We start from the raw sequence: 27,975 nt of genomic DNA on the forward strand, positions 1-27,975 counted from the left end.
GAATTTCTCTTGATCAGTATCTCTGTAGTCTTCTTACTGCATACAAAACATTGCATGTTTGCATTGACCAAGTTATGTAAATACTAACACTGATTTTGTACCTACCTCTGCATTACAGATGATTTTATAACTGTTGTCTTACAACTTTCTACTTTCTGAAGGATACAGAATGTGCTCACATGGAATGTGATCTGGTTTCATACCAGTGACAGGCACAACTCGCTTTCTTTGCATGCTTTCGTGCCTTCTTGGCAGAGCTGCTAGTTGTAGCATGGGAGACAATCTCAGAGGCAGTCTATACCCACAAACTCTTACCCTTATCCATAGCTCAGTAGACCTTAAAGATTTTCATGGTAGTTTAAGGGTTATTGAATTAACAGGTTGTCATGGGTTAACCCAGTAGGCAGCTGAGTCCAGCACAGCTGCTTGCTCACTCCCCTGAGCAAGGCAGGGGATTGTGAGTTGAGATAAAGGCAGTTTCAAATGTAAAGAAAAGTTGTGTATGAAGCAAAGTGAAATAAGCGGTTGATTCAGTGTTTCATATAGGCAGGCAGATGTTTAGTCATTTCCTCTTCATCGCATGTAATGGTTACTCCGAAAGACAAATGCCATAATGTTCCTCCCCCTTACTTCTTTCTCCAGCTTTCACTGCCAAGCATGACATCATAAGGCATAGGATATCCCTTGGTTCAGTTTGGATCAGCTGTCCTGGATGTGTCCTCTCCCAGCTCCTTGTGGCCCCACAGCCTCCTTGCTGGTGGGGTGGTGCAGAGCTATTCTGCTCTTCAGCAGAAGTTAAAGCCTCCCTGTTTTGCCAGTACTGTTCAGACCACAGCCCCAAACCACAGCACAATACAAATAGTCATGGAGAAAATAAAATTAACTCCATCCCAGACAAAACCAGTGCACATGATCTATTATTTTATTCCATATAAAGAATAATCAAATCAAATGAACATTTAGCTGTGCTTTGTTCTTCAGTATAACTCAGACTTCTCACTTAAATCTTAGCCAAGGTTACAAATGTCTACTTTTTTCCACTGCCATTAGCAGAATAGCATAATATGATGCCAAGATACCTGGCAGCAGTAGGTTTTATATTATCTGTTTTAAGGAATAGCTGTGAGGCTCGTTTTGCATTCCTGTGAAGTAAAAGCATATTTTATATGAAAAAACTAAAATTAAGAAAATAAAGAAAATAACAGAAACTTTGACTTCACCTCTGCAGAGCCTGTGTTTCACATAACTAAGTTTTAGGTGAAATTTTTAGCATATCCCAGTCGTCTTAGCAATTCTATGCAAGCTTTGAGCTCTGTGAAGCATTGGTAGCACTTTGTTGTCTTAAGTGCTTGATCTGTAGGTTGCTGGGTGCAGCTGAGTGCTATTAATTGTTCTACAACTGGGCAAGCAAAATGATGCTTATTAAGTTAGAGACTAAAAGGAAAAGAAAAATCAAGCATTGATTGTGCCAGCTGATTATTTTGTGTTAGAAGAGCAATCTATGTTTGTTAAGTGATTATTCCATAACAGTGATAACTGAAGGAAAATATGGATAGTCACATTTATCTTTTTATTTGACTCTCTTTCTAAAAAAGAAATAAATGAATGTAGAGGTTGAAGATCCAGAATCTAATAAGCCATGGCTGCTACTCATAGTGACACTTTTTCCCCTACTGGGAATAATGTTATGCATCTTTCCTTTTTCAAAGAAAAAAGTGGAAGGATACAACTCATTATTTTCTGCGAGTTACTCTGCATTTATTATGATGGTGACATTGAACTGTATACTTGCTTTTGAAACAAGAAAGGAGAAAGAGTAAGTAAAATGTTGCTTTATAAAGTATTGAAACCAGAATCCTGACAGCATTGCACAATTAGCTCTCACATTAAGCATCTATGGCAGCTACAAATTCACAGCACGATTTTCGAGGCAGTAATAAAGGGGTGGGGGTGAAAACCAGAATGAGTCCAATTGACATTTTACAGTCAGAACAAAGGGTTGAAAGTGTATGCCTTGTATACAACTACTTATATATTACGTATTAGCCCCTTAAACTATAACTAAACTCAGTATTACCCCTTAAAGAGGCTTTATGCAGTTAATTATTAGTAAATTAAGTCCTTCAATTATTCTGAAGGTTGAAGAACATTAAATTATATAGTGCTTACGAAATGATGGCCAAAATCTGACTTAATTTACACTCTGGAGTCAATGATGTTCAAGAGGTTGTGAACCAGGGCCGAGTCTGTCCCTCTTGATAATTAAAGTAGAACAAAAATAAAGAGCTCATTCAGAATGTCACTGTGAATCTGCAGAGCCTAATGGTATAGAAGTGTGCACCTCCAGGAACAGAGGGCTGTGTAGCACTATGACAGAGAGGAGAGGAAAACTCACTTCACTTCAGGGGCTTTCTTGAATAGAAGTGATTTGTATGGATGTTCTGCAGTTTTGCTGTAAGCCTTGGGGAATGCCTTTGATGCACTTGATTAGGGAACAAGATCTCAACCTTGTAGACTCAGTAAGATCTTCACATGTTTAAATACAGATAATTAGTCTCAGTTCTCTTTCTTTTTCTCTTTCTTTTTTTTCTTTTTTAAGCTTACACCCTCATGCTTTGGGTTTTTTTCTCCCCCTTTCTTGTACTGTTTATTGATTATAAGAGTTTATTTAATTGCCAGTGCAACGCTCTGCTCCTGATTAATGCAATGTAAGTGACCTTGTCTCATTTTTATTTTGGAATATAAGATGATGTATACTTTAAAGCAGATTGTAAAAGGGAATAGGAAATTCCCTCACATCTCTGTGTGTACTGTGATGGAATAAAGTGCAGAGATTCCTAACCTAAGTGCTGACATATGCAGTATCATGGGGAGACACTAGCTCAGGAGCAGCCTAGCCAAGGTGGGCGTAGGTGTGTCCTCACATAACCTGTAAGAAGTAGGAGCTTCTGCTGGGGTCCATGCTAGCTACAGCTTCTCTAACATGAGCTTCTCAGCAGAATAAATCTGATGTGCAGATGGGCTGTATTCGGTTCCAGTGGCAGAGATCACAGGTATGCAGTTTGGAGGGATGGGGAGAAGACTGGTGGGAACAGTTATCCTGGCATAGCCAACAAGATGGATGTCAGTATTCAGAATGACTGAAAATTGTATCATGAGCCCTGGTATTCGATATGTGGTTATCCATCAAGAGAGTGCATTAGCCTACAATCTTACTTTAGTCCATGATTCCTTTCTGACCCATAAGACAATCTATTCTGCTAGATATTCATTAATTCTGCTATATATGGAGGTAAATATGTGTGGCTCAGCCTTTTTCTTCTGTCATCATAGATGAAAGCTTGCTTTTCAGCCTTGTTCGGTGTAGTTTTGCACTGATTAGTCAGCTCTAAAGACACAGTGGCCCAAAGTAAATTTTGGGCAAAGCATATTCCATCATAACTGGAAAATGTTCTCATAGTTTTAATTCTCTGTTGGCAGACTTGTTACTGGCTGGTTCAAATCACTTAACTATGGAGTTACCTATTTTCCATATCTGTAAACAAATTCCCTTTCTCAGTGAGGTTTTGAAAAGACAATTCACTTGCTTATTTCATGGACTTCCCACCTAACATGAAATACATGGAGCGTACCAGCCTCTGATTCCTGTGTTCCAGTATGTGCCCATCTTGTGTATGGAAAGACATGGATCACAAACAGGTTCAAAAGTCTGGCATGCTACTTTCTGAGAGACTTTTTTATGAGGCCATTTCAAAGCGGTTTTATAGACAACGTTAATTTTGTGTCAGAGCATTATACAGGGAAGGTAATGGGAGTTTACTGTGCATGTTTGTCTATGTGCCAGCATGTGTTCTAGTGCTGGGATGTCAAATACACAGATCAGAGTCTTACCTTTAATCACTCTACTCTGGCAGAGGTTAAAATAGCTCAACACACCCCTCATCCCAGACAAGCCCAACGAGAACTGCTGGTTGTGTTCCGCTCTGATGCTCCAGTTCGGAATGGCGTTCTGTCTCACTCCACTGCCTTCCTGGAGGTGGGGATTGATCTGTGAATCTCTTGCATGATATGTTTGAAATATTTATCTGAGGTTGAACTGTCAGGTGGTGTCCAACTCACTCATTACGAGGCAGCAGAGGGGAGCCAGCCTGTCAGGAAGTTACCGGCTTTGGACGATGTGGCTCTGTGTTGATGTTTATGGACAGCAGGTTCTGTGCTTTGTTAAGCTTGGCAACAGGAAGAACTATTTGCAAGGTATTTGATTTAAATGCTGAAAGTGGTAAACTGAAGGTAACAGCAAATTATATCCAAACAGTGTTGGAATTGTTACCTGTAGTATCCACAGTCTTTGTTTCCTTATTTCTCTTTACATTGTTATTCTTGATTTCTATAGTTTTACTCTCCTTTTTTACTTTCTCCTTTCCTCATTTTCTTTTGCCCTAAGTTTTTGGGTTTGTTTGGTTTTTTTTCCCCTGCAAATATACTAGTGACTGGCTTACAACCCAGTGTAATTGGTACCTGGCAAGTGACCTGTGGTTTGTTTCTTGCTCTGAATACTCCCTCATCTACCTGAGCTGAGTGAAGCATCTCTTCAGACTGCTACAAAGTTAGCCATGATCAAAGAACTGAGAACATTTCTCATGGTGGAACCAGGTATCCACAAACACTTGTCTTACCTGCCATGAACTTTAAGTTCAGTTTCGCTGCAGGTTATTAGTAAGAAATAAACCATCAGATGAAATCAGACATGTCATTTTTCCTGTTGTGTGCTTTCTTTGTGCCAAAGTTATGCCATGATACAATGCTGTCTGTTCCTGGGGAACATGGTGATACATTTAACCATGGCTGAAAGGTTTCATTTTATTTAGGATTCCAGGAACATGACAGACATTTTTACATTATAAACTACCCAAAAATGTAGTTCTTATATGTTTTCATTGTTTGAAAAGGAATGTTATCTTTAGGTCAAATTACTGTGTGCTGAAGCATGACCCAATTTTCAGTTTAATGTGAATCCTATTTCTGGATGTGCAAAAAATATAAGAAATACCCATTGACTGTGAGGTGTTTATTTCAGTTTTATTAAAGAGCTGCTGATTACAAGTTATGGGATGCTATAAAATTGAAACTGCTTTATTTAAAGTCATTCTCACTTGTGCCATGGTATAAGGGTTGATTTTGTGGCTGTGTGGATATTGTGTGAGCTTACTTAGGGAGTGGTTCTTCATCTGCAGATATTTTCTGTTCTTTCTCTCAAAAAAAGTCCTGACACTCTTAGATTTTGACAGTAAATCTTTAATTCCTCACCATACCAATTAACTGTGAACTATTAGAGAAACAATAAGCCATGAATCATCAGCTCCAAATAGGCAGAGAGTTTCATAGCCAAGAGAATGAACATTTCTTAATCTTGTATATACTCAACATCAAAGTGAATAAAGCCAAGGTTAAAAAGAAAGGCTGTTATGTTCCCCACTGGTTTAAAAGGCAACTTGTTTCTTTCTCTCTTGTTTGTCTGTTAATACAGCACAACAAAAGGAAGGACCTGATTCTGCAATCCTTGATTTATACAAGAACCTCTTATTTATATATCAGCCACAGTAAGCATAATATATTATTAATAGACATTATTCACAGTATACAAATAAAATTCATGAGAACAAACAGCTACTTCTGTGCAGTTTTACTTATGTGGAGTGTCCTCCTGAAAATGAATATTCCCATTTCAAGGGTATTATGTACGGCAGTACAGCTATTCAATTAAGAGCCTTTGAAACCTTTAAAAGCTTGTACTCTGCCTAACTATGAGCATATAAATAGCCTTTGGCTTTCAGAGAGTTACTCACCTATTAGTAGTTAGGCTGGAGTTTATGTATATTGCTGGATCAGCACCAAACTCTCCTGTGTCTTGCAGAACAAGATTACTAGATCAAAAGGCTGAAGACATTTCTGTGGTCAGAACTGCAAGGGAATTGGGTTGCTCAGTCTCAGACATAATGAAAATAACTGGTTAGTACAGTGCTTTCTCAACACAGTTAACAACTACAGAAGGTTATGTAGAAAGAACAGGTCAGATTATATTCAGAATTAAAATGATTGCCACATGCCAAACAGAATTGGATGTTATGCATTCACAGGAAGCTGACTGTCTAAAGCAAGTGCCTACATTTCAGACAGGGCAAATGCAACCAGAAAAGATTTCACACACATGAAATGTGGTGTCTGTAAGTCTGAATTTTTATGCAGAGTTGTAGAGCATTTCACTCTAATAGGGCTCCTGCAATGGAGCTGGCTTTCAGATCAATGGGGATGCTCTGCTTGCTGGGAACTTGTTTAAAATTCAAAGTGAAGCAGGCTCAGATTTGGATTCCTGCACCCACCTGAAATCAGTAAGCAGAGGAAAGCTGGGATATTCTGGAGAAGATTTTTCCTGCAGGAAAATACTTACTCATGAGAAGTGACAGTCGGAAGGAAAAGGAGTAAATGAAAAAGACTGTTTCAGACCTAAATTTGCAAATGTTTTCAATTGCTAGAAGTTATTGCCCAAATAGGTTGAAGAAGCCTCACATCTGTCAAAAATGACCCATTTTGGTGATCTTTGAACATTTGATGGGAGGTGGCTCAGTTCAGAGTAATTGCTAATTTCATAGTCTGTAGTTAATTTGCCAAATTGGTGTGTTTTTAAGATGTCTGTGTAAACACTAACAAAATATTCACTCCAACACTGAAATAGGAGGCAAACTGAATTTAGTAGTTCACAGATCCAAGAAATATAATTAAGTAGCAACCATCTACTTACTTAAAAAAAGCAAGGATTCTAATTTTATGTGGTTTAGGTATTTTTAGTTTTGATAGTAAGTTTTAAATAAGGTTAGTGTTAATGTACCCAAGGCCAGTGCTGCTTCCTTGCATTACCTTCTCTTTCTCAGCCATTTTTAAAGCAATTGTGGCAAATTCTGGTAGTGTTTCCTTGCTCAGGTATTCCAAGAAAAAAACCCAGACACACAGGAATTAGTAGCATTCTGTTATCACTGTTCTTATAAAGCAGACCAATAAAATTTCCTCACTACCACTAAAGCATCTAACGTGTTTAAATAAATTAAATAGGAGAATTAATCAAATTCTACTCTGCATCATTAGGAGTAATGAATGGCTAAAATCTGACTCTGTTGGAAATATAGAATTGTTAATTCAAATATCAGTATCAATAATGCTGATATAAGAGAAACAAGTAAAAGGTATTAAGGGGCCTGTTAAGAATCGTTATGTGATCTAGTTCCACGAAGATAAAAGCAAACGTTGAGATAGAATTATATCTGCATTAAATTGCTAATTTACTATCAATCACATTATTTATGAACCAGAATGGAAACATTTTCTTCTGATCAGAATGACAGTAATCAGAGTATAGTCTTGGAAGGGACCTGAAAAGTTCTGCTGGACCATCCTCAATCTCAGAGCACAGTGTTCCAGTCTGATCTTTGTTCCATATCCTGAGCATCTTGTCTATGCAGACTACTGTATTCTATGAGTAGCAGTTGCAAACCCAATGTGAGCACAAAGTAGTGCTGAGCACTGTTTCTTTTATTTTATGTCTGAATGGAAAACAGTAGTCCATGGTTGGTATTGTGAAATTATGAGGAAAAGATAAGAATAAATCATATAAAGGGACACAGAAGTAGTCAGTGTGGCTATCAATGTGGTTTTATACCCTGGAAGGATAGTTTCCATAAAGCATTGGTGAAAAGGGAGGAGGAACTGGGGAAATGAGTCCTCCAGGAGATGGTACTGTCAGGAGATGCTGCTGGAGCACTAAGTACCTCCTAGAAAACACACAGAGAACTGAGTGAGAAAATTCCAGACCTGGGTAAGAAAGATGCAAAGTTTTGTGTCAAAGCAGCAAAAAGTTTCTGTCCTGTTCCATCTTGCTTCAGAGACCTGTAATCTACCCTGTGAGGGTAGATTACCCTGTGTGTGTAACCCTAACCCTAACCCTGTGAGTGATGGTGATGGGAATCTTTTAACAGGAATTTCAAACAGATAGGAGTGCACATAAGGAATATTACAGACTAATTGGAAATTACCTGCAGTTTTCAGGATGCTGGTCCGCTAGTTTTCATCCTTTGTCTATGAGCAATGGACTAATTCTCTGTTGAGCTGTGAAACTGAAGCACTTTTACAGCTAAGATTACTATTTTATTTATCTGTGGTATTAATTTTGTGCGGGGCAGTCACATAACAAACTCAAACTATTTTCCACCTCCTTGGAATATATAACTATAATACTTTGTCTTTCATTGAAAGCTGAATAGCAATAACACTCCTGCAAAAGAATTTACACTTGAAAGAACAGGTTTGAAATTTCTATGCACATTTGATACACCTTTTCCTCTCAAAGAACACTAAAGTTTAACTTAAAAGTCAGTTTTAATCAGAATTCCTTCCTTGATTATTGTTATTTTTTATATATTTCAGGATAGCTCTATATGCAAATACTGTTCCTTCCTGCATGTTAAAAATAATTGAAACCTAAATATATTCTTTGATTTTTTTTTCCCCCTGATTCACACTCATTTTTAAAGATTTATACCACACTTTTCCAGCTCTTCACTGCTGGTACTTATTTGTACTGTGTCTTTGGTCTTTTTAAGGGCCAGAAAAACTCTTAGTCTAGGGAATTATGCTGTGTCTTGCCAATGGAGGATGATTTCTTATTTTATCTGCTGAGTATTTTTTCTTGTTTGTCATTTACGAAGAAGTTTTTTTACAGTTGTATTAATTTTTTGGCTATTATTTTTTTGCATGGGAAGTCCAGCAGTTTACAGCAGAAAATAAGCTTATGTTTCCCATTCATATTGCAGTGCAGATCTTAAACTCATGCCCTTTGTGTGATGAGGACCTTCATCTTACTTCCCAACTAACACCTTAATGAGCAGCATTCTTTCTTTAAGCTTTTATTGCATTGTATTGACATGCAGTGTTACTATGAATTCCTGTTTGTTTGGAGTATTGCTTTTGTCACAGATTTTCTGTTCTTTTATTAGAGATTCACCATCTTTAAGGATTCAGTAAGATGTAGATGCCATTAAACTTTTCATCAACATTTCTGTTACAGTTCTTACCAGTATCTGAAGAGGGGTGGTAGATACTTGGTCTGAGATGTGGAGCTACCTGCTGCTATTCAGGGAATGAAGATAGAAAGCTTTAGCCCATGTATTTATGAAATACACTTTTCTGTTTTAATAACAGACTGGTACATAGGGTTATTCTGACAGTTCTAAAATATCTGTCATGCTTCCTTTCCTTTTCTCTTGGGATGGTGTTACACAAAGTGTTTGAATACATGTATATCATTGCAGAAGTACTGTACTCATTTCCTATCTTCCAGACTACCGGAAAATTATTATAATGTCATATTAATTATAGAAGCTTAATGCAAGAATTTTCAAGCCACTGAAGAGACTGGCAAATGTCCTCATGGGATGTGTTTTCAGTTGCAGTCTGACCAAGCCAGACTTCCGACACCTGCAATGTTTCACATGGATAAAACATCAGATGCTTTTAAAAAACCCACCAAATCCCAAAAAACTTCAATAACCAAATGCAAGGATCATGCTGGTTGCAGGTTTTGTTGCAGCTGCTACGACAATGAGCAATTTACTGAGGCCTATAGAATTAGGATTTAGCAATATGGTTTGTCAAGGACAATACAATGCCATATAAAACTCTGCCCTGCCTCCACACAATTGTCATGCAACACCATTCATGGTATTATAAGGTAAATATCACCACATTCTACTATCAGCTCAACAAGTCTATGCTCCAGTATTTTAACATAGCTGAAAATGAAAAACTGTTTGTCAGTTCTGTTTAAAAACAAACAAACAAAAACAAATAGAAGAAGATGTAAAAATGCAATCACTATCAATGCTACTATTGTCATCAGTGAACCCAACTTACTCCCACTGACTCCCGGAATAGATAAAGTTCTGTTCTTGCTGCCTTTTCATTAAGTCAAATCCAGTTCCTTTCTTTTTCTATTCTTCTGACTTTTTAAATGCTCTTTTCAGTGATGCAGTTTCTAGAACAATGAAAAGCAGGAGGATGAAAAGCAGTTTCCCAGAAGAAAACATACCCCGTTAGTACTCCCAGAGGGTATCATTACATTATTGTCATGTGAGTTAGCACCTACTCTCCTCTGTGGGGAATTCACATCTCAGCCTTCTTCTGTGGGTTCTCTATAAATACAGAGACATTGGTTACAAAAGCAGTTGAGTATTTTTATTCTTTTCTGTGCAATGATAACATTTAGAAATTTCCTATGTGGATTCTGAAAGTAAAGATGAGATTGAAAAGCAGTGCAATATGCCAATCTATTGCTCTTGCCATATTGATAAAGGGAACATTTCTTGCTCTCTGGGAGGTGTTGCTCAGATAGGAGAGATGAACACCCATTCTAGTGAATACTGTTAGTATTTCCTAATATTTGTAGCTGGCTAACATTTCAAATAGCAGAATTGGAAAGGAAAAAACACTTATTGTGAGCTTACATAGGGGATTTAAAATTTAGGCATATTCTTGCATATGAGAACTCAGTGCCAAAGTTGACGCTTCAGCTTGTACAGCTGCAAACTCCGAAGTACATTTCAAACCACTTTGTACTCATATATCAAAGCACAATGAAGCACTTGAATTTTGGCCCTCAGGGAGCACTATCCTGTCATCTTGGGTCCTTCAACTCTTTCCAATGGTGCCTCATTAGCGTGAAACTGTTTACAAGAAGTGATTCATTGCGGAGAGGAAGGAGGGGCCGTGGGCTGAAACCACATAGCATGATAAGGGCTAGAATACATTGACATAGTAGTTGACATACTGGTATTTTGTCCCAGGGCTCAATCTCAATCATTCAGTGAACACAGCTGCAAAGACATGACTGTTAGTTTCACTTAGTCTGTAAACACTACTTCAGAGAAGGCTTTCAGAGCAAGAGAGATACTTCAGGGTTCAAACTCATCTGAAGATTTGACATCCATCTTACCATGCGTTCTCCTTTTAAAGCAAGTGTCCCTAAAAAGACCTTGGATTTCAGAGGCAAAGTTCTACTGAAACATTCACTAGGATCATGAAACTGCAGTTAGGTTGGCAAGACTTACCCAGGAGCAGCTACAGGTTGGGCAGAGAAGAGATTCAGAGCAGCCCTGCGAAGAAGGACTTTGGGGTGCTGGTTGACAAGAAACTGAACATGAGCCAGCTTCAGTGTGTGCTTGAGCCCAGAAACCCCAGTGTGCTGGCCTGCATCAAATGAGCATGACCAGCAGGTTGAGGGAGGTGATCCTGGGTAGTATGGTTTAGTGTGTGGTGTCCCTGCCTATGGCAGGGGGGTTGGAACTAAATGATCTTAAGGTCTTTTCCAACCCAAACCATTCTACGATTCTGTAATTCTACAACAATCAAGGGTTTGTGCTTTGCTGAGTCCATCAACTCATTTGCAGCAAGTGCCTTACATCTGTTCAGCTTCTCTGGAAAAATCACTTTATCCTCACCTTAAACCTAGCTTTTTTCTTTGTTTCATTTAGCAATTTTCCCCTTTCTGCTTGAGCTATAGATTCTACCAGTCTGAACATCTCACTTGCCCCAGTGCAATAATGGTGACCTATCTGCCCACAATATCAGATCCATCCAGGCCTCTTTTCCTTTCAGGGAGTTGCACTCGCCCCAGAAGCAGCAGCCAGAGAAGGCTAACATGGTGCCCCACATCACCACCCCTTCATTCACACTTTAAGGAAGGATAACATGATGTGCAGCAGATCATAAATAAGCAATAAGCTCAAGCCGTCTATCAAGGGGTGGAAGATTGAAAGTGATGCTAATTGAGAAGTAATAATAATGTTTATATCCTGTCCATCAGGGACATAAGGACTGATCTACAAGGAGGGTAATGATGAATTTTTGTAACCATTTGCTTTTTTGATTCAAATGCAAAGCACACGTTATGAATCTGAGAATTTATGCTTGTTCCTTTGCAAGGGTGAAATATGACCATAGGAAGTCAAGTCTTTACCACAGTTCTTGCAGGTCAAAGCATCTTCCTTAGAAAGGATATGCCCTCATCAGCACCAAAGTGAAGTCATTATTTCTAAACCTGAATCATGCAGTAAACCAGAAGTTAAGTGGCTTCCATGTTACTTTGCTTACAACACAACAGCTGTGAATCTTGATCCAGATTGTCAGGGATATAAATCAGTATAGATCTATCCACTTCAGCAGAGGATCTGCATTCCCCTCAGTTTAGCTGGGTATTGGAACTGGGTGTGTTATAGTGGACCCCCAGACATTTCAGGCAATGGAGCTTGCAGTAGGAAAAGTGAACCCCAAAGAAATGTCATATTGAGTTTTGATCCTGTGCTCACTCTTCTTTTTAGAAGTGCTTCACTCAGTCTCCTAATCACAGTGTATTATGTTGCTGCTTTACAATCACACTCCAAATGCAAATCACTTCATTGGTTTCTTAGTGACAGCAAGCCCTGTCAGCAGTAGGTACTTTGAATATGCCAATAAGATTTTAACAGCTTTGAAATGGTTGCAAGGGACACTGTCTCAGGAGATTACAATCAGGGCATTCCGTCAGAGAGCTGCTAAAATAGCAGTGCTTTATTTCCACCAGCCTATATGTAATGAGCTAATAAGTGATTACTGTCTTTGTATCTTTATGTTTGAGGACTAGGTAGAGCATTTCGTTCAGTGAACGATGATTTTGTCTTTTCAAGGCATATGTGGCTTCATTAATATTAATGAAGCTTGCATGCATGCATCAAAAAAGGGCTTATACCCTATATAATCACTATTTATCTGGGAAAATTTAGCTTCATCATTGTCTATTTACTAAAAATAAGCCTTGCACAGTTGATTTATAACTTCTGCCTTGTTTGCATTGCGAACAGTTACCCTTGTCTTGATCTCTGAGACTACTTAACCACCTTCTGCTCCTTTAACAGAAGGGAGTTCACTGTGACCTTCATAAAAAGGATGCCCATTTGACATCTAGGTGAAAGCCTAGAGATTAATACAGAAGTTCAACACATAATTATAATTTTGTGATGCTAGTTTTTGATACTAGTCCTACATTTTAAGTGTAGTGTAATACGCCATGCATGAAGTTGCAATGAAGATCAGAAGGGAGCAATGCTATTCAGAACACTTTGTGCAATAAAAGTCCTTCTGACAAGCCCATTCCTTTTATTTAGGCGAACTGTTGGCTGAGCAACAAGATGAGGTTCTATTTAATAATGTAGAAATTGTTTTTGTGAAGAAGATATGAGAAAGGGTAATCTGCCTTTGAAGTATTGGAAAGTGTTCATTGACATTACAACTACTTCATATGTGTCTTCTTGTGTAATTTTGATACATATATATAACACAATATTTTTTCTAAGTTCTTCTTACCAGCTTAATTAAAAAATCACAAAGGTGTGCACTTATAATGCTATCTTTTTTCAATGAAATTGAATATCAGCCAATATTCAGAGGTACCTGTAGTAGAAAATGAAGTGATGAAATCCCTGAAATCTGATCATATGGCCATATCTGTAGCCCATGGACCACCCTGTGTAGGCCATCCCATCAAGATAGATAATTATATTAAGTAGCTGTATAATATTTGGAAATGCAATGAATAATTAGCTGAATTACCACTGCAGTGTCTTGGGGAATAGATAATTCTTGGGTGTGTAGAGGAAGACTAAGTAACAAAGGGATAATACATTGATTCTGCATCTTATTTTCTAACTCTGAATAAGTTTCTTCTTTATTGCCTGCCTCAGCTGCCAATATTTAAAAGTGATAAAACATACTGAAACTAATCTGTCCTGTTTCTTGAAGTTTCTGGGAGCACATCTCTGGGAGATTCTACACCTTCTCAATAAATCCCTTTTAAGCAGGTGATAAAGCTAAGTGCAGTCCCTACATGTCAGAAGCTGAAAACAAAATTTCTCGTTTCAATTTAAAGGAAAATCTCTCTGCTCGTCTGCTATTATTTCATCCTTCAAACAAACTTTTATTCCTCAGTTACATAACCCTTTGTGGCACTATGCATAGAGTCTGACAAAGTCTCAGGGTCTGTTGGATGAGTTGCTTTGCCTCTGGGTCAGTCAGTTTCTAAGACTTCCAGGTTTCCATATCATGGGCTAATTTATACCATTCCCAATTGTCCAAACCTGAGGCCATTCTTTCAACGACATAGGCTTTCCCAGCAGCTCTAGCCTTTTGGAGCACTCTGCTAGTTATAAACCATTTGATTGATTTACAGGTATCTTTTAAGTAAGTCCAAGTACTTCTTTCAGCTGTCTTTCACATAGAGACATTTCTCTATTCATACTATTCTACCTTTTCATTTAGGTGACAGTCCTTTATTGTACCAATCTTTCCTATTCAGCAGTTTCCTTCTGCAAATTCACACCCTTCTATTTCTTTAGAACAATGATCCTTGTATAAGTGTTCTTGTGAGTAAACTATTCCTTGTGTTACATGCATAATAGACAAAAATCATGTCTTATTGCCCCCAAATGCCCTTGCTGTTCAAGAGTACTCTGCAGTATGCTGTTATGAGAAAGCTTTCTTTTAATGCAGCTTGACAGCTGGAGACGATTTTCTCTTTCTTGGTATTTGTCTTAGCCTGCTCTTTAAGCTGCTTCTATAGATTTTATTGTCTATTCCCCATTAGACATTGCTAGAGTGCTTGGTGTGGGGCTGTTCTGGTCCTCAGTTTGTAGATCTGCATGAGGAACACCTCATTCTTACCAAGTTATTTTTGAATCACCTTTGACTCAAGGTAGGTTAAAGTCAAGTACAAAGAAAACAAGTTTTCACAATAACCGAAAACAACCAAATATTTGTAAAAGATGTAAGTGGAAAAATGAAAACAAGCAAAGCAATAAAACATTTTACTTAAAAACACACTTTATTTACACCAAAATTACACCAGAAAGTTTTCTGTCTTTATCCAAGGACTTTCTTAACACTCCTATAGCAGGGATAAGTTCTTTCTACATTATTTGTATCTTATATTGGGGCAAATATTCATTGTACCTTAAGTTAGCCTAAGATCAGGTTGCTGTGTTTTTGCCCTCACTCCTGGTCACGCTTATTCTTTGTGCCTCTGAGCAGGTAAGTCCAGACAGGGAGCCAATACAAATAAGAACAACCTTACAATAAAAGCTTATCAAAGGGAGCAGAATTTTGTACCCAAAGGAGTTCCTCTAGATTTTTTAGTCCAGAAACAAGACTAATAGGCAAATTGTATTTCAGGTTTAGAAAAGCAAAAGACAAAAATAATATTGCTCTTCTAAATCATGAGTGATATCTGCAATTTTATTTCAAGGTAGGTACCTCACATTGTACCTAATGCTGATTTTTTCCCCACGTTTTATTTTCCCCAATCCTGTTCATTCAGTTATTTCCTTAATTTCAGAAAGGGAAATCAGGATTTTAGAATTAGATCGAGGTTTCCCATTAATCAATTTACATTTCCTTTAATTTGACAGTAATTGTGAATACAGTAGAATGATTAAAAGTTAAATATCTCAGAAATAATTGATACAGACAAGGGTACATATGTGAAGCTAACATGTGGAATTATGTGAAAATAAATACTATACAGTTTACATGGTCAACAATAAAGTAGGAGCCACAAAGGTCTAGAAATCTTTAAAAACCCTAATGCTGCTTTGACTTACAAGCTTTGATGTAATTAATTTAACTAGAATGAGGTCACATTCCAGAACAATTCATTGTGGATAAGCACTGCATGCTGTGCCTGAACCCACACAATCAGTTTCCAGGTTTGAAAATAGATTCATGCATGCAGGTAAGCTTGCTGCCATTATTCATCATTAGTAATTCTTGCTTTAACGGTACACAGAAAGAGAACTGAGGGTCTGTATGTATGAAGGAAAACACATTCTTCACATGATTATTCACAGTCTAACATGCAGTATAAGTTGAGAAAGGAGTGGCAGAAAAATGAAGTAAAAATCCCTGAGCTTTTCTGTCTGCCTTCCTCTATAAAAATCTTTGCTTGGTTTCTGGCAGGTTCTGAGCTTCCAGAAAGAAATCCCTTCATGTGAAGAGCACCTACATCTGATCCCTGCACACTTGCGTATTTCTTGTTCCTTCTGTCCTTTATTTTACTTATATATATGGAGTCCTTTTATCATTTTACTCTTCTGGAGACTGGAACTCTTTTCCTTTATTTTCCAGAGCTGGGGAGTGTTCACAGTTCTTTCTTGGGTTTCCGTCCATCCCTTGGTCCTACAGTACATGGATGGGACTCTTCCTGTATTCGAGATTCCATGACATAGGAGACAGATTAATTTGCATTGGTTCATATGACACTTTTAGCACATTACTTGATGATTTATTTTCAAATGAGAAAGTTTTGTAGTCCAGCCTGTTTTCCTTTGTTTCAGTGAAGAAATCACAGTCCTGATATTTAAGTCGATGCATTAAAACATGTATTTAGGAGGGGTGCAGGCCTGTGTATCTATTTAATAAGACTACCTAAAACTACTTCCTCTGAATCTGATACAGGGCTTTGACAGAGCATTTAATTCATTAGATCTATTACTGAAACTTAATACACAGTACAACTTTCTTTGTGCACTTTTGGAGGAATTTACCCTTTTCCTCCCTCTATAAGCTCAAACCATAAACCACGCAGCAGTTCTTACCAAGACAGCACAAATTCATTCTGGAATCAGTGGGATACATTAGGTGCATTTCTAGCCACCTCCCTGTGATTACAGATCTCACTGCTTTTGACAAATCTGCCTGACCATGGAAGCTAATGATGCTTGAAAGAATGGAGGCAGGGAAATTCATTGTACAACTGATGATGAAAACCAGGATCCCTAGCTACTGGCAAAATCTTCTTGGATGTATCATTTCTCATATAATAACAAATAGGAATAAGTGGAGTTTATTTTTACGGACAGTGTGGGTTAGCTACTGATATTTCAGTTGTCATATGGTAGAACTAAACCCCTACTATCCTATGCATTTTCACATGAAATTACTAGTGAAAATTTTCTAGGAAGTGAAGTCCTAATTGGGTAAAGAAATAAAAGAGGATTCATGATCTGAAGTATTCAGAGCATTACATTTTGCATACTCTGAAAGGGGCTCTTCCAAAGCGGAAACTGGACCAGCAGCTTCGAATCTGGTTAGTCAAATTTAAGCCAGAAGCAAGGTGTTCCCATTCAGTGCTGCAGGCACTGGGAGACCTGGTGAAGAGGAGTCTAACACACCTTTTGGAGGAGGATGTTTCCTAGTGAGATAACTCTTCTTGACTTGGGTATTAGTTTTACAGTGGTGAAAAGAAAATTCAATCAGATGAATTGCTCCAGCACCAGCACTGAAACTCTCATGTTTTCCTTCAATGATCTGAACTTGTTTATGGATTTCTTTCTGGATTATTCCCAGCAATTACAGACATTGTCTTACAACACATTTATCCTGTTGTATTTATTGCAGTAGTGTGGACCATAACAGCCAACTCTTGGCTAAACCTTCTGGTAGTGTTTTTTCCTTGACTAAATGTTAAAATAAATTGATCAAGGATGATTTTTAATTATAAAAATGCTTTGAAAAGACTTTTTTCACCTGTATAATTAGAAGACATTTTTAAGGAAAATGTTCCAGTCAATTAGTCACTAATGAAGCTCAATTTGTTTTACAAATTAACCTTTTCTTAAAATAACAGTATGATTTAATGCAAGAGTTATTCTGCTTATTTCAGTCTGTGCTACAAGTTCTCTTTTCCACAAACACATCCCTCCTAAGTCAACAGGAGATAGGATTGAAGTTAATAGTTTTTTGTTCCCTAAAGCTTAAGTTTATACGTTGACAGTAAAACACTGGAATACTAAGGCTGTTCCCAGAACTTTAGTTTGAGCTTTGGCTTCATTCTTGAGCCAACCGATGTCGTATCGTAGTCCTGAAGTCAATTGAACTGTTCATGAAGTGCCATTGGACTATTCATGGAGGGTGCCATATAAAACCTGGTTGCCAGTTTTCCAGGCTCGTTGTGATTTTGCTCTCTGTGTATTTGGGTCAGTCCTGCTGCGTTGTTTGGTTGTTGAGCCTGGTCTCACCTGTGTTTACATAGCTCTGCTTGTGACTGAGTCTGATTCTGTCTTTTCACTGGTGTAAAAAGGTAACATTTCCTTGGAGTCCATGAAGCTAGACAAGAGTATGAGAAGTTTGCATGGTAGGAAGATAGGACTGCAACTGGCTGTTGGTTACACTGACTGAAGTCCACAAGTCCCATAGCCCTTGCTTGTACACTGCAGTTGCAGAGTCTTTCCAGAGGCTTAGGGTCCATGCTCCTTCTGTGCTCTGCCTCATCATTGATGCATCCTTGTTCATTGAACTGACTTCCTAGTACAGCTGCCTGATCTAATCAAGTGGGGAAGTGAAATGTTAACTGGTTAAAGTTATTTTTTTCATAGATTTTATTTTGAAATAGTCATAGTTCATATTTCAGGGTACTACATAAAAATGTTTTGTTTATTATGACAGTGTTCAATAGTACATCATGTTAATCTTTGAGTGAAGGAAGTACACCCATTACAGTCTGCTGGTATTTACTGCTTCTAGGTCAATGTATATGACTTGTGACTAATAAGATAGAAAATCATAAACAATAATAAGAGCAGCTGAAACGTTTACCACATTCAGCCAAGCTTCATTCCTGAGCAGGGGATTTTCAGACAGCAAGGGCAGTTAAGTACCCAGTTTGTGCTGAAAGCACATGAAAATCAAGTTTCTGAACTTTCACTTAGCTGTGCCTAGGAGAAGGATTTGTTTAATGTTGCTGAGCACTGCCCATGCAGGCTGGCAGCCCTAACAGCTTTGAGGCCAGATCCCTTTCTTGAAGGTGAATACATGATGCTCCTTCTGTCTCCCACTGTGGTTGTGTATTGGCTTTGGGGGGAAATGTGAAAGGATAGTGGTACCCTACCTCTGCCCCGCCAAGGTGGCATTGGTGTTCATTTTTGTTGCTTTTAATGCTGGAATAAGCTGGGATCTGAGTCTGGAAGAAAATCCTGGGGTAAAACTGATTCTGTTTTATATTTGAGGAAACCTTTTGTGTACAAAAAGCTCCTAGGACTCTGTCTGGTTTGCGTATCTCTCCTGTCCTTAGGAAAGATGGAGAGACCTGCAAATTACTTAATTTCAGCTGGACAAACACATCTTTCCTAAAGGGGTATTACACTGTCTGTTATGAAAAGAGATGATAGTTGTAGGCAACCTGAATTCAGCCATCTGCAGAAGAAATGCTGACTGGATTGGCTCTTGGAAGCACCCCAGGAAGCTCAGGTGAGAAAGGCAGTTTGTGTATTACTCCAAGTTATTCTGAAGAGAAAACCACAGTTAAGGTTTCTGCTTCTAATGATCCCTTTCTGTTGCCAATGGTACTTTTGAAGTGGCTTAGAACAGGAGCTGCCCTTTTATGATTTTTTGATTTGTAATGGTAAGACATGTTTAGGCATAGCTATGAGCAAGTTCTGTTCAAGTAGGAAGTCTGGGGATGGCTGGTAGTTAAATGGATGTAGATTTAGAGACTTCTGGATGGAATCAGTGGTTGGAGCACTGGTTTCTCTTTATCCTATCTCCTACAGACTTTAGCTTGTTTACTAAATGAAGAAGGAAAACAAAAGGAAAGTTAACAGTGATCTTGTTTGAGAGGTGGGTAAGATGAAATCAGCAGAAGGATATCTAAACATGCTGATGACAGTCTAAAATATTTACCTAGTTAATATAGTAATGTCTGTTTTCTCAGAGATACACACTGCCTCTACCCTGTTTTCCCCACCACATTCATTCAGGGTGTGATTTTGTCCGGCACATACATCAGTTTAAGGAAATGCTCACATGAAGTGTCTGTCTTAGCATGCAGAGCTGAGTGCTTTCTGCCTTTCCTCAACACTCTTGCATTAGGGAAGCTACTGTATGTCTCTGTATACTGTTCTGATCTCACTCACCTGTGTCCATCTCGATGCTGTGCTCAGCAGAGTCTGAATTTCATTTGAGCACAACCTGACACAGGCTGGCCTTTACAGGCTTGGGAGGCTGGGCATTAGTGTCATACCAAGTGAAAGACGGTGACAACACATCAATGGAAATAGTAGCAAGTATGTGCAATGTATCTGTTTACTGATCTTATCTCTCCTGTGGGATCTCTTCCAATATCTTATTGAAAGTTAGATCATTCACAGTCAAGGAGGAGGAGAGAGGAACAAATACAGTTCATCTCCGTATCAAGGACCCAAACTTTTCCAGCTTCCAGTTTCTGTTAGAAACTCCACATCTCTCAGTACTGTGTGCATTCTGTTTAGGAATAAGCACAATTTCAGATTCTCTGCTCAGGGCCAAATATGCTCTTCTGTTAAAAAAACTGCAATAAGAGTTGTACTGCATTGTTTTGATGCTTTTGGACTGAAGTGACTTTATATGCTGCCTGCTGAGCTGTTATATTTGGGTCAGTGCAAGATTAGATATCTCACCGTGATTACCAACAGTGATGTTTCAAAAAGTGAATTTATCGTAGCAGTCAAGAATAAACCAGCATGAAATATTGTAATTTGTCTAACCAAAATATGCAGTTAAATGGAAGAGAAATATATGTCATTAATTAAGTACAGTTGATTTAGCTGACAGTGGTAGAAATTTGAGAATACTTTTATTATGCTAATTTTTCTATGTTCATTCTTCAATGCAAGTACTGTACTTGGAACTAATTTTCATCTATTACACATTTCATAATACTATTAGTCTGATTAATTAATGCATAATACATCCTGGAGACTAATTTGTTTACTCCTAGAAGGCTCATTAGGACTTGCTATGTGAATGTGAGATTTGATTTTAAAGTGAGCCACCTTCTAAAGATTGAATCATACGTCTGCTTTGCAGTAAATGGGCAGATGAAAATATGTTAATCTACACCCCTCATTGATATGCAGAAGCATGTTTAAAGTTTACTGAAGCTAGACGCATAGCTAGACACTTCTATCAACTAAAAAAAAAAGAGTATTTCCTTATGATAGGTATAGATTTGCATATTTCAGACTGAGATACTGATTGATTAGGACAATTTGCCACTACTGTGAATACTATTGGAGCAGTACAGGTGTTCTTACTTGCATTCGAATGCATGCTCTATTCTCATAGGGGTCCACCTTTGTTATTTTACTTTTTAATACTGTTGTGTAACCAGAATGAATAGATAACTCTGCACCAGCTAACCAGTCAGCAAGTACACTAAACGTTAGAATTGGCTAGAATGTCATGAGTCCGTCTAGGTGTTGTTGCCCACTGCTGTATAATCATGTCACATTGGGTTTTTCCCAACTGACAAAAGAGGAACTTCACTTTTTTTTCATATCAGCATGAATTCAGAATGTTTTGTAATGCTGGTGCAAGCAGGGTTGGAGAACTGGGTGTCATTACAGAGAGAGCCAAAGTGGTGGCTCCTCTAGTATGTCCCTAGTTATATAGAAGTTCTCATATAAACATATATATGTGTGTGTCTATATAGTGTGCATTTCTTTCTCAAAATGCACTACTCATTACTGCCCTCCTAGTTCTGAACCAGTCATTAAAGATGATTTCTATTATTTCTAGTTTCTGTGTGTCAGGTTTTTCAAACAGAAGAGGTAGCAGGTCAGTACTTTCGAAAGCCTTTGCTTTAGGCCTGTATTCTCTGCACACAGGTGATTTACAGATGCTCTTATGTTAGTTACGGTCAGTAACCACAAGGTATGAAATATATAATTATGTATCTATCTGGCTTTAATTTCCAAAACTTGGCCTGGAAAATCTCCCAGAATGGGAGTGTAATGTGTAATGTAAAGTGTAATGACACTTCCTGTTTTCTGTCAACTATACCTTTTTTACTATGAAAATACACCTCACAGAACTGGAACCCCAGTCTGAGCTCTGCCTTGCTTAGGAAAATGGGACTCCACAAAATGAAGAGAATGAGTTAACCGAGTTTTCCTTTCATCCCCCTCACAAAGAATTCAAGTTAAGATAACAATAACTAAGAGGGCTTTGAGTTGTGATGTAACTGTCTTTATTCTCCTTGCAGGAGGAATATTTGCATTCCTTTTAATGAAATCCCAGATAGCCTCACAGTTTTTAGGTGGCATCCCATTCTTTCTTTTCATCTTTTTTCTTCTTGTCATGCAACTTTTTATCTCACTGAACAGAGGTGATCTACAAATCAGTTTTAAACTGAATTCTTAGACCTGCTGAAGGACTTAGGAGGTTTGTTATTTATTTTAGAGTCTAGGTTTTGGGTGTTAGCCTTTTGTTGGTCATAAAATTTGGCATGGATTTGTGCCTTTCATTTATTTTGTGAATGTTTACCAGAAACATCTATTGTTTATGGCCAGTAAAGAATGTCAATTTTCTGGGTTTTCCTGGTGAGATCAGCATATGCTTCATATAGGTATGCTATATGTTTTAATAAATATGTTACGTTTGGATTTGGAAAAGCTTCACCTTGCTGTTGTATAGCATGTATTTTGACATACACATATAAAAAACCCAGTGTCTCCATCAGCAGTGGTGGCTGTGTCACTGTGCTGTCACCACAGGGCTGTGACACGGGTGTGCTGGTGGGAGCAGCTGGAGAACATGGGTGCTGCTGGGCTGGAGCCTATCCTGTGTCACTGTGGGTGAAGAGAGGTGAGGAGCGTTCTGCAAAGTCAAGGAGGTGCAGTGTGGAGGGTCCTGGGAGGCTGCAGTGTTGTGTAGGTGTGGGGCAAGGTGTTTGTCCTTAGAGACGTGGTTTAGCAGTGGGCTTGGCAGTCCAGAGTAATGGTTGGACTTGATGGTTTTATAGGTATTTTCCAACCTGGTTGATTCTATGATAACACAAATGCTTTGTCTTGCAGAATTTATCTTTCTAGGTTTTGGAATAGGGGAGATTTGGCAAAATCTGTGTTGTTAAATTATCTCTATCACTTTTTGAGCTAGATGACCTTCCCCAGCAGATATTGTGGCAACAAAAGGCAACAGGAAAGCAGTTCTGAATGAGATTGTCATTATTGTATTCATAACCTGAAAATATAATCTCATTAGCACTATTTTATCCCAACGATTATACTTAAAGTCAATTATTATATAATTCAACAAAAGTGATTGTGTATTTTATTTAAAACCCCTATTTTTAAAAATGAATTTTTAAAACCTGACTTACACACTTCTTATAGAAATATGTAACTGAAAATCAGCAGGACAATAACCGATGTCTCTGGAATATCACTGCACTTAAACTGATGGTCAGCTTGTAAAAAATAAATTAAAGAAAATCTTAAGGATATTCATGTGTTTGTTCTTCTGGGATATTACCCTTTTGGGTCATTCTAAAGATATTCGAAGAGGTACCTGCACTGGAAATAGCATTGTTGTGCCAAGGAAGTGTAAGGAATACACGGATTGCATAGTTACTCAATATGGTTCACAATCCGTGTTCACAAAATTCCCTTGTTTCTCACTGCCTCCAAACTCCAGCTTCAGTTACAGGGAAATAAAACCCATCTCTGCTCTGAGGTTTGAATTTCTGCTTTGTAATTGCTGTAGTACATAAATGATCTCAATTTATGTTAAGAATAAAGCTTGGGGCTGAGTTTATGGACCTCTGATGTATTGGCAGCTACCCAGCAAACGCATCAAGAGGTATGTTTGCTCTTGTAGATGTCGGAGTAGGCGTTGCAGAGTGAAACACATTTCTCAGATGCTTCTCCTTGACAGCGATGTCGGAAACACTTAGAGTTAAATCTTGATTCCTGGAATGCAATAGAGTTTTGTTTTTTACTTCAGTGGGAAGAGAATGTGCCCCTGAAAGCAGTTAGTGGAGTGCCCAAGACAAGCTAATTTGTTTCTCTAACACAGTTCAGCTATGTTAGAAAACACTCTTCAAACAGCATTAAACTTCCCTCTTGTATGAAGAGGGCTAATGAAGATTCCTTCAGAGCCCATCAGCAGCATTTGTGTATTATCAACCAGAGGGACTGCTGTCCAGTGACAGGAGACACTGTCCAATCCTAATGGTAACCAGTAATATCTGCTGTGCAAGTGGGTAAGCAAAACTGACAAGCAAAGGTGTCTTTAGAGGTCTTTTGCAGCAGCAGGTATTTTATGGGATTCAAAACAGGGGAGGCAAAGCTTTCATTGATGGGTCTTCAGCATCTGTCCTTATCTGTAACTCCATGGGGCTGAGTAAAGTCCTTTACCTCAGCAATGCATCTGCCTGCAAGTTCAAGTTATAGGACTCTGGGAACACGTCTTGTGTGATGGTTTTAAAGAAATTAATTCTTCACTATTAAGGACTTGTTTCCAAATTTCCAGGAACTATGTAAAGGATAAACAAAGCATATAACTGTCCTTTAGCACTGTTGATTAAAGCTTAGATTACTTCAGTTGATTAAAACAATTTGTATTGCCATTGATATTCCCTTGGCAGAGACAAGAGCTGATGTGTAGAATGCAGGTCTAGCATCATCCCAAAGTTTACATGTTCAGCACTCTGTGCTGGGATCCCTGCAAACTGTCAGGAAAGAAAGGGAAATTCAGCACTTTTCCTTCTATTTTACCACTTTACAATCTTTTATTAAGTTACATTGTATGTAATTAAATTATACGATATGTAATTACTGAGCAAGGAAAGTACTTGCTAAGTGGCTTTGGGAAGTAGAAATTTATGTGTCACCTGCAAACATGTTTTAGTAAGCTGTGGGTTTCTGAGGAGATATGTGCCTTTATTGCTAGCCTATAAGGGGAAAGTTTAGCATCAACTAGGGAATAGTATGAAAAGGCTGTAGATGTGTACTCACTTATGAATGTACAATGCTTTAAATAAGTATAATTTACAGGGTCCTGGGAGTCTTTGACCTGCAGAATAGAAGGCTCCATAAGCAAGCGAGTAAACTGGGACATTAAACACTTCTGGCAGCTCCCAACCTGTTGTACTGCTTAAAGCCATGCTGTTCCTACTGCTCATTTTGTGTTGCATAGCATTTGTGTTACCTCAGAGACATATAGTAAGAATAACAACAAATAATCTGGTTTGTCTTCTCTTTTCAATTCTAATTGACATGCAGACCCTCACCACAAACTTTTGCTGCCATCACAGCTAACAAAAAGGCATGACATGTACATAAAGGCTAGCATCGCAGGACTATCTTTCCTTTTTTCCCCTCATTAATATTGCTGATGGAAAAAGGAAGTTTACTCCCCAGCTAATTACTTAGAAGCTTATCCAGTATTATTTCCAGACTAGGAGATCTGGGGTGTTATAGTGATCCTTCGATGAAAAAATATACACTGATTAAATGGGATGAGGAAGAGTTGGTATAGTTTTTAAGGAAGCATATTCAACAAATGTTGAATTTTGGGTTGATATTATGGCAATGTGTTTGTATTATACTAATGGAGGTGAAAAGCTGTCTGTCTCTTACAGGATGGAGGTGCAGAGGCATGTATCAGAGAAAAGGGAGTATGCATTGTAACATACACAGCAGTGACCCACGTGATAAAGTAATAGCTTTGGGTGTATATGCTTGGAATTCTAGATAACTCTTAGACTTAGAAAATAATAGTCAATAATCTGCTACAAATTCCTTTACTGAAATCACCTGTGCAGCTGATGAAAGGATGTTTCCAAGGGAAAATGGTTCTTTTTATTTTATTAAACACAGAGTACAGTATATTGTAATGAGCATGTACACACTAAACAGTTAATGTAATTAAGCTTTCATAAGCATAATGCAGGATGAATTCACGGATAGTCAGCATTACCTTGGGCTGATTTCATATATGTTGCACAAATTAAAGGACTTGATGTTTTCAGTAGCAAGCTGTCTTAGGGCATGGTTTCAGCACTGCTACTGATATTGGTAGATCTCTCTGTGTTTCCTAAGCTGGTCTTTTATTTCAGTCTTTTTCTCTCTGCCACTCTGGCATCTGTGCAACTATGTCATGAAAGGGATAAGGGAGTTAATCTAGATAATCTAGCATCATCTAATTTCAGAAGGCTTTCTTTTATTCTCTTATCTTTTTCAATGATAGTAAGACCTAAAAAGGTATTGTCAAATGCAGGAATGTTTTCCCCTGAAGTTTAGAGAGAAATGCTGCCTCTTACACTAAAGGAATTGGATTTTGGCTCTTACAGAAAGTAAAGCAGAATCTTTTCTATATTATAGGTCATTTGTGTGACATTGTATTAGAAAACCTATTGTTTAAGTCATCCCATCGTAGCTTAATTCGTGTCATGTTGTTCTGCCAGCAGTTGGCTTTTTCTCATACCACAGTCTCTAAATTTCAAGATATCAGAACTCCTCCAAATTATATTCATGATACTGAGCTCAGTTTCCATTGTCACAGACACTGCCGTCAGTGTCTGTGCTGGATTTCCTCCAGAAGGAAGTGTGCTGTCAGTGTGTTCATGGCCATGGTGCTGTGTGTGACACGCACTTCACAGCACTTGTGCTGTAGCTCACGGTTTGCCTGAGATCTGTTCATCTCATGGGATTTTCTATAGGCTTAGTCTGGTTTTTAATTTATATCATACTCTGAATTCTCTCAACTGCCTTGCAGTAATTTCACCCAGCAAACAAGGTGACATAATATGATTCACCCAATATTGTAGCCACAGGGACAAGTTTGTTGTTGAAAGCAGCATTACAAAAAGACTCTTTAAATTCAGGCAGTTTTATACAAACTTCCTGATCATTTTAGTGCCTAACATGGATCAGACCTGCTGCCATGCAGGCTGCTGCTCACACTCTCCATGTGAGCAGTCCTTTGAAAGCCACTGCAGTTTTTACTGGTGGAAAGCAGGTGTCATGGTTAATCTAATAGGTATTTTGGAGATGTTGAAGGCCATCACGGAGCCTGGGGGAGCTGGGTGGGTGTTGTGGTAGTCACCTTCCCTGACTGCAGGACCTGTAGCAGGTGAATTGCTGTAGCAACAAAGGAAAGATTTTCAGCCTGATTGTGTGTGGATCATTGAAGTCAGGTATAGCCCTGACTGACTAAAGCCACAGCAAATGTGAAAAATAAGATTGTTCCTCTAAGCTTACAGCCTGTGCACTAAATGAAGATGAACTCTAAATGGTGTTGCTAACAAGGAATATGACTTATGTGTTTATTCTAATTTCAAGTCAGTTGAATCTGCTTTATTGCTTGATTTGCATCCTTTAATGTGTACTGTAAATTATTATTCTTTTTATAATCTATTGAAATCCTTTTTTGCTCCCTGTACTGAGTACTTTCACCTCCTTCCACACTGACTCCTGTTTGTCACTGTGTGCGCTGCACAAGGACAGCTTCAGACGAGCAATATTCTCACCTTTAAACCAGAAACTGCTTAAATTTCTCTTTGAGGAGAAAACATACATAGAACATCATCCTTCGTAATCACATTAGTAAGAGACTAAAGTAATTTCTTATCACCTTTGCAAATTAGGATTTCGTTAGCATGCTTTTTATTTCTTCCAAAGTTTGTCTTAATGAGTACACCAGTCTCGGTGAGGAGGAGAAAATGGTACAAGTGCTGTCAGAAGAATTTAATTACACTCAGCAGCAAGGAGTCGTGTTGACAATAATAATTTCCTTTATTTTTTACAAATAAAGAGTAGGTGTTAAGGTCACAAAGAATAAATAATTAAAACGTGATTCTGTTGAGCACATCTTTTCTAAAGACTTTTGCATGTAAGAAATGTGAAGGCAGGCTGTAATGTTGCTTATCAACCAGGCCAATAATCCATTCCTGCAATGATTTCCAATTTCCTTGTCTGTGATGTTCATTTGGAGGAAGGTGGCAACACTAAGAGAAGGAGAGGGAAGAGAGGAAAAAATCATTTTTTCTGTCTGCTGATAGACTGGCAATCCCCAAATCTTCAATAAAAC

The sequence above is a fragment of the Melopsittacus undulatus genome, chromosome 10 (assembly GCF_012275295.1).
Source record: "Melopsittacus undulatus isolate bMelUnd1 chromosome 10, bMelUnd1.mat.Z, whole genome shotgun sequence".
Lineage (NCBI taxonomy): Eukaryota > Metazoa > Chordata > Aves > Psittaciformes > Psittaculidae > Melopsittacus > Melopsittacus undulatus.